A 14332-nucleotide genomic window follows, 5' to 3' on the forward strand; every position below is an offset into this window, starting at 1 on the left:
GGCTAACCAGACCTTGTCGTGCATCCACAGGTGCATCTCAAGTAGGGCCAAGAAAGTGATCCTCCCCCTCTATGCAGCACTGGTCAGGCCACAGCTGAAGTACTGTGTCCAGTTCTGTGCGCCCCAGTTCAGGAGGGATGTGGACAACATTGAGAGGGTCCAGAGGAGGGCCACCCACATGGTCCAGGGACTACAGGGCAGACCCTACAATGAGAGACTGCGGGACCTGAACCTGTTCAGCCTTCACAAGGGAAGGCTGAGGGGGGACCTGGTGGCTGTCTATAAACTCACTAGGGGGAACCAGAAGGATTTGGGAGAGACCTTTTTTCCCCTAGTGCCCCCTGGCATAACAAGGAATAATGGATACAAGTTACTGGAGAGTTTAGATTAGACATCCGTAAGAACTAGTTCATAGTTAGGCGGCTAGGATCTAGAACCAACTTCCCAGGGAAGTGGTGCCGACTCCTACCCTGGGGGTCTTTAAGAAGTGGCTTGATTCCTACCTAGCTGGAATCATTTGAGCCCAGTTTTTCTTCCTGACCAGGCAGGGGGTCAAAGTTGAAGATCTACAAGGTCCCTTCCAACCCTACTTCTATGAGATTATGCTTAGAGGCAATCAACATGGGTTCATTAGAGGCAGATCCTGTCAGACCCACCTGGTTGCCTTCTATGACCCGGTCACAAGAGCCCTGGATGCAGATGTCACGGTGGACGTAGTATTTCTGGACTTTAGGAAGGCCTTCGACACTGTATGTCACTCCATCCTCATTAAAAAAAAAAAGGTGACTGTCGTGTCAATGCCTACGTAGTCAGATGGGTTGCAAACTGGCTGGAGGGCCACACCTAGAGAGTGGTGGTGGATGGGTCATTTTTGACCTGGAGGGACATGGGTAGTGGGGTTCCCCAGGGCTTGGTCCTCGGTCCCCACTTTTCAATATCTTCATCGGTGACTTGAATGAGGGGGAGAAAAGCACCTTGTTCAAGTTCACAGATGACACTAAGATGTGGGGAGAAGTGTGCATGCTAGAAGAGAGGGACAGGCTACAACTAGATCTGGACAGGTTACAGAGGTAGGGGCATGAGAATAGGATGGGTTTCAATACAGACAAGTGTAAGGTATTGCACCTGGGGAGGAAAAAACAGCAGCATACCTACAGGCTGGGGAACGCCCTTCTTGTCAGTACAGAGGCAGAAAAGGATCTTGGAGTCACTATTGATTCCAAGATGAACATGGGCCACCAATGCATGGACATAGTCAGGAAGGCTAACCACACCTTGTCATGCATCTGTAGATGCATCACAAGCAGGTCCAAGGAGGTGATCCTCTTCCTCTATGTGACATTGGTCAGGCTGCAGTTGGAGTATTGCATCCAGTTCTGGGCACCGCACTTCAGGAGGGATGTGGACAGTACTAAGAGGGTCCAAAGGAGGGCCACTCGCATGATCAGGGGGCAGCAGATCAGGCCTTACGAGGAGAGACTACGGGACCTGAATCTGTTCAGCCTACACAAAAGAAGGCTGAGAGGGGATCTGGTGGCCACCTACAAACTTGCTAAAGGGAACCAGCAGGCAATGGGAGAGTCCGTGTTCCCCTGTGCACTACCGGGAGTTGCAAGGAACAATGGCCATAAGCTGACTGAGAGTAAGTTCAGGCTAGACATCAGGAGGCGCTACTTAACTGTCAGGGTGGCTAGGAGCTGGAACCAACTTCCTAGGGAAGTGTTGCTCGCCCCTACCCTGGGAATCTCGAAAAGGAGGCTAGACAATCACCTAGCTAGGATTGTTTGACCCAAGCATTCTTTCCTGCCCATGGCAGGGTGTTGGACTTGATGACCTGCTTAGGTCCCTTCTGACCCTACCAGCCAAGGCTGCCACTGAACTCCAACTAGCTTCGAGCATCAAGGACAATAAAAAGTCCTTTTTCAGATATGCAGGGAGCCGGAGGAAAAGCAAGGGCAAAATTGGACCCAAGCTGAACCAGATGGGACAACTGACACCTGGGAAAAAGCCAACCTATTAAATGGGTACTTTGTGTCAGTCTTTCTTCAGTCCCATCGGATGCCCATGCTCACTACAGGACAGGGATGTCCAGGTGAGGGATATACCCTGCCCTCCATCAATGCTGACCTTGTAAAGAAACACTTTGAGAGGCTGGATACCTTCAGGTTAGCTGGCCCTGACAATCTACACCCCAGGGTACTCAAGAAGCTAGCGAGCATCATAGCCCAGCCTCTGGCACAGATCTTACTGGGTTTTTTTACTGGGTTTTTTATAGTTTTTGTCAATAGATCTGTTTATAAAAAGAATACCAAATAAAAATGTTTCCTTGTGTGTAATCTAATTATTGGGGGACATTTTAAATTCAGGGTAGTCTTAGATTCAAGTAAATACAGTAATTCCAAAGGCCTCTTTCCAAGATACTGAATGCCCTTAAGAGAAAAGGCATGCATTTCTTTGGATTATATCTTTTCTTGGACCAATAACTCCAAGAGCCACTCTAATTAAAGTACCCACAGTGGCATGTATATTTAGCATCCCACACTTCAAAATGGTGGTGGAGGTGCTTTAATTAAAGCTTGTTCAACGAGCTTTAGTTAAAGCACCCCCATCACCATTTTCAAGCATAGGGACTTCAATTACCATGCTCCAGACGACTTGATTATTCTGTACACGTTGGAGCAAATGCCCCACCTGTGTGTAGGTGCCCATACTGTTTAACAAAATGAACGCTTAATTTTGGTTGAGGTCTCTGAATATTAGTATAACAAATACAATTCTCATAACAAGAACAAACATAAAAATGAGGTGAAGAAAAGAGAAAAATTAAAAGTGAAGAATTTAAAACACAATGAAAAATGTCATAAAAACTATTTAGCAATCAAGGTCCATTTACAGGTCCTGCCTCCAAGTCCATTTAAATAGACCAATATTACAACACAGAGAGAGAAGCCTAGATCTTAAATTATTTTCCTTTACAATCTAACTTGGTTTCTATTAAGACAAGCATGAAAAAAAAATCACAGAAAGCAGGCATGAAGGGAATGAAAACTAAAGGGAAGACACAGCAAGATATTAGCTCACAATGAATTTAAAAAGAATACTTTACTCACAGAATTAAAGCACCAGTAGTAACTTCAGCAAGACGCGCATTCAGCAGATTTTCTTTTTTTATTCATTGCTTGGTCAGTTGAAGCCCCAAAGGCAATAAATTCTACTTGTGCTGAACTGAACGGTGATAAATAGTTTTGAAATCATTCATCCCCAAGTTCTGCTTGAGGCATTTGCATTTAGATGTTTCAAGTTTGCAACAGAATAAATTTACTGTTTTGGGAAGTAGTGACATCATCACTAGGGTAGATAAAAACCTTTTCTACAAAACTATGTAAAAGTGAGTTCCTTAAACATTACATCTTCACAGTAGAACTTATTAATCTTCATTGCAATTCAGTATTATCATATTTTTAATTTACAATACCCCATATTTGATTAACTTAAAGATAAATTTACCAGCAAACTCATTTATAATATATCTATGAATGTGTGCAGGCTTTCTGATGGGATTAATTGCAAAGACATCTTTCTAAAATAATTTCTTCTTTTTTGAAAGGGGGATGTGCCCTAAATGGAGCATGTTTTTCCAGATTTAAATAGGGTACTCAGAAGATACAGGGGAATAACAGGAGAAATATGAGGTATGGGACTACCAGGGGCATGGTAATGATATAAAAAATGAAAATATAGAATACATAGTTTGTATATTTATTAGGTCACTGAAAATAAATTATAGGACTGATTTTCATTATATCTTATATTCCAGAGAGACCACCATATATCCATGGAAAGAACTGAAAAAGGCTTTATTAGTAAGCAGAATTTTGGTCACCTGCTTTTGCTTCCTTTAATTTCTTTAAAATATTCTTCTGTGCTCAGATGAAAAAGGTCCTTCAGTTTGTGCTGAATCCAATATATTTCTCTCATTAGATGGGTCTTATATTATGTAAAAAACAACAGATAGTGATATTATTGAGGATCTTCTAAAATTAGTATAGCTGGGGGGGGGCGCTGTTCTGCATTTTTCCAGTGATGCTCCCTCTCTCTCCCCACATCAGCTAACCACCAGAAGATGCAGGAAGAACTTACAACTTGGCACATGGGAAATCCTGGAGTAAGGAGGTGCCACATGCAGTTTCATTATAGTTAAATCTAAGCCAAAGATGTGATACACACAGCACACACATGAACTCAAACCCCCATGTTAAATGTCAGTTCTAGCTGGAAAGCTACACAATCACATATTAGAAAATGAAAAATTAAGGTTACTAATGCAATCCTAGAGCAATGGTTTTCAATCTTTCTAACACTCAATGTACCCCTTGTTAGACTTGAGACACCGCTAGGAAGATGCCAGCTCTTCATTTTCACTCAGTTTTTGACTACATAAAAATAATACAGCTGCTTATTTACTGCAAAGAAATCAGAGGCTAAATACAAACATTAAAGAGCCTGAGCCTGAATCAATTCAATCTTTGCAGGTTAGCTAGCGTGTGTAGATTGAACCAACAAGCTGGTGAACAGACATTCACTTTTGATTCTGGAAATGCAGGCACATGCTTGAAATTGCTCAGACTAGAAGCTGGGGGGGGTGCTAGAGTGAGCTTTTAGCTTCAGGAAAGCTGTGGGGGGTGGGGAGGGTAGGGAGGGCATAGTCAGGCCCAACAGGCTGAGTATGGTTGGGGAGGAATTTAAACCCCCACCTTGGCCTGCACAATCCCCAGATAGGGTGTGCCTGGAGGGGGAAGCAAGAACCAGCCCATCATGCATTTCCCACCCCTGTCCTTGCTGCTGGACTGGTGGGAGGCATGGCCAACCCTGACAGCAGTGCAAAACAGACACACAGTGGGGTCTAATTCACCCCCTCTTCTTCTGTCCCACTGGTACAGACGCCAGCCAGAGTCTGCCAAGCAGGGGTGCAGCATCCCTTGTTAGACACTTCACCCAAGTTGGCACTTGAGTGGTGGGACCTGTGGCAAGCCCCAGAGGCAGCCTGAAGCAATGTACAAACACCAGATATGCAGCTCAGCCTGTCGCAAAGAAAGGAATTTCCTTTGATTTAATCCAAACAAATCCATGCTTCTATGTGGAAATAAATTGACAGAAAAATAGATGGTACTCCCAAAAGAATGAAGTGCTTACCACAAGCCAGTAAGCTCACCTCACTTTTATTCAACATTTACATTAATGACCACCCACTTCCTGTCAAGTGTCAGCTTTCATTTATGCTGACAATCTTTGCATTACCACATAGCAGAAAAAAATTGAGGACAAAAAAAGACCTTGGAGAGGGCACGAAACGAGATGTCAGATTATTTTAATATTATAAATGCTTTAATCTGTCTGTCTGCCTGATAATTAGCTAGCCCATGGGAGTTAAAAAGCTCCCAAAAAGAAGAAAGCTGAGTGAGAGAGAGCATGCAGGGACTCCTGGACAGGCCCCAAGGATCATGCAAGTGTTGCTGCACTCCGGGGGGTCTGGGAGAAGGTCCTGTTTATTTGTAACATTCAAATACCATGGGACCTAAGGAGCACCCAGCTAACGAGTAGCCCCTATTATATGGGGGCTAATTGGTGAATGCTACAACAAAATATTTGGGACAACTAATGAAAAAACAGGATAGGAGTGTTGTGTGGGTCAAAGGGTCAAAACATGACAATAAGTGCACCTGCGGGGGACACCAAGCAGAGCCCCCCAGGCCACACCCACTGATCCTCAAAGGCATCCAAGGAGCTGGTGGACACTCGCCACTAGTGCTCTGCCTGGAATCGTGCACAGACAAGTGAGAGAAAAGCAACCCTGCAGTCTACAGGCACCTTTCCAGCCAGAGCCTCCTTCCTGGTCATGTACAGGGTCCACTTAGCCAGGTCCAGGAGGAGGTTGACAAGGAGGTCCTGGGATGTGGTAGGGCTGCAGATGGGGTGACCAAAAACAAACAGGTGGGAGGTGAAATTCAACCAGAACCTCAAGAGGAGGTTCTGGAGGTGGAGGGGCTGCAGCCTAGGGTACTCTAGGGTCATGTGCACCAGGGTCTCCTTCTGCCCATGGAAGAAGGTCTTGAGTGAAGGTGAGTGACTGTGAGGTGCCAGAGGTACCAACAGTGAGATGGAAGAGTACAGGTTAGTGGCAGCAAAATTGAGCAAAACTCTTTCCAGGTCTAGCAAAAGACCCTTTGCTATTCACGTGTTTGTTTATGTCAATTACTGCTGATAGGAAGTTTGCTTCAGAGAAACAGAGACTGTAACAAAGACCATAAACTATCCTTAACCTGGTACAGACCCTTTCTGGGGTCATCAATTTGACATGGACGCAAGGAGGGCAGGTGGCCTTCCCATCATGGCTGCCATGCTCGCCAGCTCCTGTGACCACAGGAGCCGCTGTGACACTGAAGAGGTGTCCTGACCACTGCAAGTCAGACAGACAACAAAAGGGAGGATATCTATCAGTACTGGGTGAATCCCAGTGGGAATTTGACTTTGTATTCCTGCTAATGCCCCCTTGTAGGTTATTCTTTTCATCTATCTTGTTTCTATTCTTTCTTTCCTCTCTCTTCTTTTATCATTGGTTTAAAATAAGTAAGTTACAGTTTCTGTTAGCTGGCAAAGAATACATATTTTTCAAAACTGCAACCAAAAATGCTGCTAAAAGCAATATCTTAAAGACTCCAATGTTGATACAAATTTGCTGTGCTTTAGAGTCAGTTACAGACAGGCAGAGCATGCATTCTTTTCTCAAGCACAGAGATTATAAGAATCAGTACCACAAACAGAAGCTGCATTTTCTACCTTTGCTGTTCTTTTTTCTCCTCTTGAGTGTACACAAATGTTGTTTTGTCTTTAAAGAAACAGGACCAGACTTTAACATCAGCACTACTGACAACAATAACTCCAGTCATTCTTAATTGACTAGCCCTTGGCCCCCTTCCTCCCAAGGTAAGCATCCATCCTTTTTAATACAATCCACACAGTGAAAGGGAAATGAATAAAGGGTATTGTTAAATTGAAAACCTTCCTTAACATTACATTTTCAAATGCTTTTCTTCCTTTTTGACCATTTAAGAAACTGTTAAACAGATTTTAAAGTGGTGATTAGCCTACATAACAAATACTTAGAGTCCCAAAACCTTCTTTTAAACCCCACCCCCCCACTATTTAATATTAAATGGCAGCCAATCATGTTAGCACCTTTGACTTTCTTGCCCCATTTATTTCATCAAAATTAACACAGTACTGGACATCGAGGACCCTGTTCTGAAGATCTCTTGTGAACATTTCAATTTCACTCTTTTGGAAAAGGATTCTGGTTTGGTTGTTCCCTCAGCATATCTGACAAACACACCAAATGCTGGAATACTCTAAAATCAAAGCACTTCACATGTGATGTGTTAAAAAGATACAGATTACCTTGGCTAGCTGAGATGGGATTTGGCCAATAAGAGTGAAGAGGTGACACCGTTTTGTTTAGGGGGAAAAGATGTCACTTGAGCTATAAAAAACAGTTTAATGTCTAACTCTTGCAACTGGACTGGTGCAGTGAAACTAAGCGTCACAGAACTCATTTTTTCTAAAAGGTAGAGTTGTTCAGTCTCTATTTAAGTCACAAGCCATAGCAAGGAAAGTTAGGGAAGGATTGCCTACATCTCCCTGAAAATTTCAGCTTGCCTTCTGGTTGACATTTTTCTTCACAATCATTGAATTCCCTCTCTCTTAGGGGAGGAATAATATTGGAAACACCTGGGGTGATATGCAAATACAGCATGAATCTGTACAAAACTGTAGGGATGTTTAAACTTCAGTAGGCACCCAGCTCCTCTAAAATCCTTTAGAGGTTTGAGATCCAGAAATATTGTCAGTGATTCACTTTCTGCGGGAGATTACATGTGCTGCAGCTATAAATCATTTACTGCAAAAGTGGGTGGTAACCTGATTAATATAAGCTGAGGAGGGAGGGATTCATAAATTATTGAAGGTCTCCCTTCCACTTGACTCACCCCTGCTTAGAACTATGACTATAAAGGAGGGCTGCTTCTGATTAAACTTAAGTACCTTCTTTAGGGATTCAGTGAAAATTCAGTTTGGAGGGAAATATTCTCCTATTTCTCAAAGAGATGTTAATCAAGCCAATAAGTGAAGGTTCAGGAATAGCCCTCATTCTACTCTTAGACTAATTATTGATCTTGCACATAATATCTTTCAAGTAGGGTTTATTTAATGTACCCATCTTCCGTGTCTACCACTCAGTTTCCTTTGGGGTAAAGGAAAGAAACCACCTGGTAAAATAGACTTATCCATTTTCTCATTTGGATGAGGAAATAGGCCTTGAAGTGCCTTGAATGGTGAGCAACAAGAAATTGAAATGCAGAGGCCGTGGTTCACCATGAATGCCTTGACTCCTCAGCCCTAGTTAAGACCCCTGTGAATGCTTGACTTGAAGTCAATGGGAGTGTTATCATTGACTTTAGTGGAAGATTAGGTCTCAGCTGCATAGTTGTTATTTGGACATGAGATTTTCCCCAACTTCTAAGGCAAGTGAAGAAAAATAAATTAACTAAATAGTATAGATGCAGGAATTAAATGGCTCTATTACAAGATAGTGGCAAGCAATGAACATAAGGACATAAGTAACGACATGCTAGATCAGATCGATGATCTATTTAGCTCAGAATTCTATCCCTGACAGTGGCAGAAATGGATGCTACAGTGTGACAGCATTGAATCAGATATCTCCAATTCAATGCCTACCCTGGCATCCACCATTACTGGTTTCCCGGAGGAAACATCTTCAACCATTTTCAAATAATATTAAATCCATATAAGATTGTCCTCTCCCTAGTCCACATGTAACCTTGATAGTTACTGCATAAGCCTGCTCCAAAGACTGGGGCTCATTGGAGCTAGTGTGATGGGGTAAGCTTCCAGACTCAGTGTTAGCACTGGCCTGCCTCCTGTCTATAGGCATGCTGCCCACCTAGCTTTCCTGCCACACCTTGTTGGTAAATAATCAAAATCATACTTAGATGGGAGGCTGCCCATTTTGAACCCCTGATGCCTAGGGATGATATCCACAGCTCCTATCTTTCTGTATACTGCATCTCATGCCTTGCAGATAGCATTCATAAATACAAGTGCTCCAGCCAGAAGCCAGGACAAACTTTGCCCTATTCTGGGCTTCTTCAATTCATTCAATCATACTGCCCCCTCTCACTGGACCTCTTTCATTCTGTCCCTCTTCTGGGCCCTGCTCCCCTGAGAGCAGCCTTCCACTCTGCCCTGAAGAGCAGCCTTCAGGCCATCAGGCTTGTTCCCACTCAGTCTGGGTAATCAACCCTGCAGCCCTGTGGGTTTTTCTTGCAACCCAGCTTGTGAGTGATGGTCCATGCCTAACCCTAGGCTGAATATAGCAAATGGCTCCTTCCTGGGCACTTGGTCCTTTCTGCCCCCTCTTGGAGCCACTCTCCACCCCTCCTTGAGGTCATCTTTATGCCCCTCCTGAGCTCCATGCTGCCCCCTCTCTAGGACTCCATACTTCCCCTTCTCCAGGGCTAACTCTATGCCCTTTCATGGTTTTGGGATCTTAGACCCCCAGGGGCACATGTGCCTTTCCCTCAGTGTGCCTGGCCCCATAGTTTGTATATTCTCCACGATATAGTGGGACTGAGGTTTTAAAGGCACCCCTACCCACTTTTCACAAGGGAAGTAACCGGCCTGGCATTTCTTGGGGGGCTCCCATGCCACTAGGAGCCCCATCAGGCCACCCTTCCCTGGCAGGGTGCAGTTTCAAGTCATACCCAGGACCATGAGGCCTCCTCCTTCCCCATAGCCTCACCCTTACCTCCATGGTATTCCATGAGCAGCTGAGCCCAATGTTGCCTTCTTGGCTGCTGCCTTTCTGGCGTAAGTTTAAAAATGGCCACTGCAATCAGCCACGTCCCTGCTCCAGTCCTTAAAGTGACAGGCACCAAAGGTGCTGTCACAGATAGCTATTTGCGATAATTCCTAGTTTGTCATTATCTCAATTTCACATAAAGTGTGGATCTGCTTGTCAGGATCAGCAGGATTCTTCTAGTATCCTGCTATGGAAGTGTAGCCCAGATGTATGCAGCTTAGTCCTGGGTATCCATTTTGCATTGACTTACATTTTCAAGCCTAACTTTAATTTTCTTCCTCACAAAGACTTAATTTTAAAAAAACCTGAGCCAAAATTCTCTCTTCTAGGCCCCAAAGACCTATGTTCTATAATAAGAGATTAGCATCAGCTCTTTTAGAATCCCACAGAGCTCATCTTCAGTAAGCATGAAGATTTAAGGAGTGAAGGCACAGCTGAACAATTTATTGGCATGATGAAGATGCCATATCTCCTCTAACATCACATTTTTATTTCTGTTGGCAATGCTAATAGATAAAACAGCTAGATCCATAGTGGTCTTGGAGGAAAGAGAGAATGACAACAAAATTGAAATGAAAAGGAGACTAATACAAGACTGATGGATTACTGTGTATCTTTACTCTGTGGTGTTTTGCAGTCTTTGTGTTGTGCTGGAACATCCAGTAGGAGCTAAAACCACCTAGAAAGGGATTTAGAAATTACAGTGCGATGGGGTTTTGAGTAAGGAAGCCAAGATGAGAAACAAAGAGCAAGGCTTTGTTGCAGGAGAATCCTGAACACCTTTGAGTATTCTGATCCAAGCTCATGAATGCTCTAGAGTGCTAATGACATTCATGCAGGGAAGGGCATATGGTGTTTCATTGTTATTTATGGGTCTCTCATGCCATTTAAAGTAAATAGTGTTAAGAAGTCCTTTATCACATCCATGTATGCAACATTCATCACTTGTTTTTGGAGAGATAAAGTGTAAACCAGAATGTTTTCACCCTCTGGGGAAGGATGTCTTTAAGGAACTGTTAGCATTGGTTCAGCAGGGTGGAGAAGAACTGGACCACATGGCTGCATTTTAATGAATCTCTGCTCAGGGACTGTGCCAGAAAACCAGAGAAAGGGACCTACTCAAAACAAGGGAAACTTAGAAGCACATGGATCCAGCACAGCACTCCATGTGGAGCTGAGACAGAGAAGCTGCTTGTTTTGTGGGTTGACCACTCAGATGTCAAATAGTGGCTGCCACTGATGAAAGGGAGATGGGCAAATTTGATCCCAAACATTGAAACAAACTCAAACATTTTATCAACATACTAATATAAATTCTTTATGAAATCTATTTACATATATGATATTTGAGTTACTCTGTTGTAGACTTCTAAGAAAATAAAACTACTGAGCTGGTAAGGCATTTTTTCTTTGAGGAGCCACAATGTAGTAAAGCCAAAAGTTTGGGGTCTGTTTTTGGGGACAAACCAAACCAAACACCATCCCAACAAACAAATGTAGTGATAGATCTCAAGACTTGTGAGGAAAAATTAGAAAGAGTTAAAACGTGAAGACAACTTTTCTACACTTTAGGGAGTTTGAATGGAATGTCTTAACAAGAAGCCATGGCCAAGGAGGGCTTTTTCAGAGTTATAAAAGTTATCCCTTTTTTTTTTCTTGCAGGGTGTGGTTAGAGGAAGTGTAGAAACAGGCTATGAACATATTTATGCTACTAATTAATCCTCAGAGCAGTGAGTTTTGGGGCAGTAGTTGTAGTAAAGGAAAATAGCCCAAACACTTTTAAGATGAAGCTTGATCAGTTCATGAAAGGCATTCTGTGTAAATTAGCACCAAGTTAAATTCAGTGACCCAGGAAGTCCCTTTCACACTTGTGTCCTAAAGCAATGTTGAAATAACAACAATGAAAATAATAACAAAAACAATAATAATCATTATCATCATCAATTCAAAAAATGAATTAGTCCCAGATTAAATGTTTGAGGCCTTATTCTGCTGCCACTCATGTCAGTGCAAAGGATCCCACTGACTTCAATTCACTTTGGAACAGGTCTTCAGTCAGGGACAGCCACACTAATTTAAGGAAAGAAAATTTTTTTCCACATATTTAGACTGGCAGCTTTGATATTTATCATCTTAATTTGGCTGTGCTGTCCTCAATCTGCCTTACTTTAAAGCCTAAAGATAAGAGGCATCCATGTTATAGAGGTGATTGTGTCTGAGCAGAGATTTAAATCAGATAATATTAAAAAATAAAAAGTTGCCAGATTGGAATGCAATTATCGGTAGGGAGTGGGAGAGTTAAAGAAATGAGCAAAGAACACTGCTCACTCTGAATCCCAGAGTGAATGCTGGGTAGGGTATATTGGCTGCACATATCCCAAGTTCAAGCCTATGCACCTTTGTCATTCTTTTCATCTCCAAAGCCCTCTATTAAGCCATTAACCATACTGAAGAGCAATACCAGGAGGAGACATGCACAAAGTTACAGACACACATTCCCCAGCAATAACACAATGCTCTTGTCTGCAGTGTAAACTCTTCATATTAATGCTCTCCAGCCCATATAATAGTTCTAATAGTCCCAATCCCAACTCTCTGTTACTTGCATAATTAAAACTAAATGTTTGATGCAAGAGCTGAATTTTGATTCCTGTTACCTTGATTATCTGTCTCCATTGATACTAGGTTTAGCTGAACTTCCCTGGCCAGTCCAGCTACTCTGGATCAAGCTGTGCGTTTCAACTTGCAGCTGAGTCTGGGAATTCCCTTGATCAAATGCCTTCAGCCAATTCAGCACACAAAACCACTGCATCTCCTTATCAACAGCATCTCTTCCTATAGCCAGCTGACTCCTGGCCAATCTTCCCTTTTGTCTTTGGAGTGACAACTGCTCCTTTCAACAAAACCCAAGTTGTTGCTAATTAGTCCCTTGTGTGTACTTGTAAAACACTCCCACCCCACCCGTGAAAATTGGTCAATCTTCTGTGCTTCTTTCATCATCAAAACTAGAGAGCAGTCCTCCTGGGAACTTTGAGGGGTGATGGATCCCCTCTTTAGTCAATCACAGGTAGGTTAGGGTTCATCTTAAAACACAGTCTTAGAAAATAACTTTCAGGCACTTGAATGTAAGTCTGTGCATATATAGAAAACTTTATTCTAGTCCCACAGGATAAAATCACAGAGGGCACATCCCCATAAGTGGGCACATGCCGTCTGTGGTGCCGCAAACCCATCTGTGGCACCGCAAACCACACACACTGTACATGCATGTATTTGCTGTGCTGCTAATTAGCAGTATGATAGGTATTTTTTTATACCAGGATCTCTTGTTAAAAAAATCCCAACAGCTCTGGAAAAAAGCAGGGTGGCACACATGGTGGCAGTGTGCACCCCCAAAACCAGAGCCAGGCCAGTCAGAGCCAAGCTCTGGCAGCTGGCCAGGCTCTGCACACCTGGTTCGCTGCTGCTGGAGCCCTGGGAGGCCCCAGGACCCAGGCACTGGCTTCTGCCTCCCATACCCTACCTAGGGCAACTTACTGCATGCTGATATACCTTGATTTTAGCAAGGCTTTTGATACAGTTTCTCATAACATTTTTACAGGCAAGCTAAGAAGTATGGGCTGGATAAATGGACCATAAGGTGGACAGAAAACTGACTGCAGCTTCAGGCTCAGAGGGTAGTAATCAATACCTTGATGTCTAGTTGGCAGATTCTATCAAGTAACATGCCCCAGGAGTCAGTCCTGGGGCCAGTTTTGTTTAATGTCTTCACCAACAACCTGGAAGATGATACAAAGTACAGCCTCAGCAAGTTTGTAGATGACACCAAACTGTGGGGAGTAGTAGATACACTGGAAGGTATGGCTAGTATTCAGAGTGACCTATACAAAAAAAGACTGAAGGAATTGGGCTTATTTAGTCTAGAGAAGAGGAAACTGAGAGCAGCCTTCAACTACTTGAAGGGCAGATCAAAAGAGGACGGAATTAGACTGTTCTGAAAGAGCAATGGTCTCAAGTTACAGCAAGAAAAGTTTAGGTTACATCTTAGGAAGAATTTTCTTCCTAGGAAGGTAGTAAAACACTGGTGATGACACAAACTTGTGCAAGTGACATACAGTGTGACATAGATTTTCAATTAGTAAAAACTAGAGTGTCGCCCATGCATTTTGAATTAGGCCTAGTGTGAGCATGTGATAGAGGAGGATTCCCCAACATTGACTATAGCTCATCCATTGCATTAGATTCTTATATGAACTGATTGATTAATATTATTATACCAAAATACAGTTATAGCTTGATCTGAACATTTATGTTCTTTTGACCTGAAGGAGTGAACCTAACCAAACCTTACTGGGACATGGTCTCTTTAGTGAAGACTTTAATAACTGCTACAGT

General features: G+C 43.0%; 2 long non-coding RNA genes across 2 annotated transcripts in view; one reads left to right on the forward strand and one right to left on the reverse strand.

The window, feature by feature from the left end:
* Positions 1-5784, forward strand: part of LOC109319264 — a 19813-nt gene extending 14029 nt beyond the window's left edge. Inside the window, exon 3 of the long non-coding RNA XR_002103446.1 lies at positions 5774-5784. This is a non-coding gene — a long non-coding RNA (uncharacterized LOC109319264). The remainder of the gene's footprint in view (positions 1-5773) is intronic.
* The window catches only part of LOC109319263, a 24038-nt gene extending 14021 nt beyond the window's left edge, over positions 1-10017 (reverse strand). The window contains exon 1 of the long non-coding RNA XR_002103445.1: positions 10005-10017. This is a non-coding gene — a long non-coding RNA (uncharacterized LOC109319263). The remainder of the gene's footprint in view (positions 1-10004) is intronic.
* Between the last annotated feature and the right edge of the window lie 4315 nt (positions 10018-14332).

This window comes from Crocodylus porosus, unplaced genomic scaffold, assembly GCF_001723895.1.
Source record: "Crocodylus porosus isolate Cpor-Errol unplaced genomic scaffold, CroPor_comp1, whole genome shotgun sequence".
In the NCBI taxonomy this organism is placed as follows: Eukaryota; Metazoa; Chordata; order Crocodylia; family Crocodylidae; genus Crocodylus; species Crocodylus porosus.